The 1,597-nt window shown below is 32.3% G+C and overlaps 1 pseudogene; it reads left to right on the top strand.

Moving 5' to 3' along the window:
• Window positions 1–532: 532 nt before the first annotated feature.
• On the top strand, window positions 533–1,597 carry LOC112684005 (annotated as a pseudogene).

The following is a 1,597-nucleotide window of genomic DNA, read 5'->3' as shown; positions in this document are numbered from 1 at the left end:
GTCACGGCCTTAGAAGATACGATCTACGACTGTGGTAAGGTGGATAAATCCATATTGGACCATGGGTACAATTCTCCCGATTTTTGATAAAAATTTATAACAGCGAACATGATGAGAACAAAAAAAAAGCGAATGCCAACCTCCAAAGTGTAAATAAAATCCAATTCCCGTTTCGTTTTCCAGCATATAAATGAATAAATAATTGATTTTATACCAATAGCAATTTTTCGAAAAATGTATACTGAGAAATGTTGTTTTCTATAAAATAAAACCCTGTTTAGTTAGTTTTTAATTAGTGAAGTTAGATTTTTATCGTTTATTATTTTAATTTAATTCATTAATTCATTTATTTTTCTAATGCTGGCACAATCATTCTCTCGAAATTGGATTTTCGTGATATTTCACTTTTATCAAAATCGGGAGAACTGTACCAGCACCGTGCATTGGAAACATTAATATTCTAACCTTGTTGGCAACACTGTAAGTTATAAACAAACCCGGCTTCTTGGTTTTCTGTTTATCAGAAACAAAACTTCATATTCGTAATTATAATAGTATTTGTAGTGTACATTTTTATGGCGAGTTTAGTTTTGTAGAATTATGCCAATGTGAAAATTTATTAATTATTTTTAATCATTAGAAAAAAAAAAAATTAAACATGAATAGTGGTATGTTATATGGTGGTGATGAAATTGGTGCATTGGTGTTTGATTTGGGCTCACAATCGTTTCGTATCGGTTATGCCCAAGAAGATACCCCAAAAGCAGAAATACCTGCTGTGGTCGGTATTTCAGACGATGGTACAGTGGATACTAGTATGCTGGAACCTGGAGTTAAACAAGGCAATCGTATCAATGAAAATACCAAATATTACATAGACATAAACTCTTTATGTGTTCCTCGTAAAGGTAAGTTATACATTACAAATTTTTAAAACATTTTATCAAACTATTTTGCTATAGGCATGGAAGTAGTGAGTTACATGAAAGATGGTATGATTGATGACTGGGATTTGTTCGAAAAAATATTGGATTACTCTTATTCAAAGTGCTTGCAAACTGATTCACAATACCACCCAGTATTATTTACTGAGTCTCCCTTAAATGTTAGATCAAAAAGAGAAAAGTTAGTAGAGTTAATGTTTGAAAAGTATAATGTACCAGCTACTTTTCTTGGTAAGAATGCTGTCTTAGCTGCATTTTCTTGTGGCCGTTCAACTGGTATTGTTGTGGACAGTGGAGCAACACATACTTCTGCAGTTCCTGTACATGATGGTTATGTTATACCTAGTGCTATTGTCAAATCTCCTTTGGGAGGAGATTTCATTAGCATGCAGTGTAGACAATATCTTAAAGAAAATGAAATTGAAGTAATTCCTCATTATATGGTTGCGTTAAAAGAACAAGTGAAGGAAAAAGAAAAACCCATTTGGACCAAAAAAAAGTTACTTCCTGAAGTTTCAAATTCTTGGCACAATTATATGTGTAAATCAGTTATTCAAGATTTTCAGCATTCTGTATTACAAGTATCTGAGTCTCCATATGATGAAAGAATAATTTCAGCTCTTCCAACATCTCATTTTGAATTCCCTAATGGC

This window comes from Sipha flava, unplaced genomic scaffold (assembly GCF_003268045.1).
Source record: "Sipha flava isolate LNK unplaced genomic scaffold, YSA_version1 104_pilon_pilon, whole genome shotgun sequence".
Lineage (NCBI taxonomy): Eukaryota > Metazoa > Arthropoda > Insecta > Hemiptera > Aphididae > Sipha > Sipha flava.
This window is presented reverse-complemented; position numbering and strand designations above follow the sequence as displayed.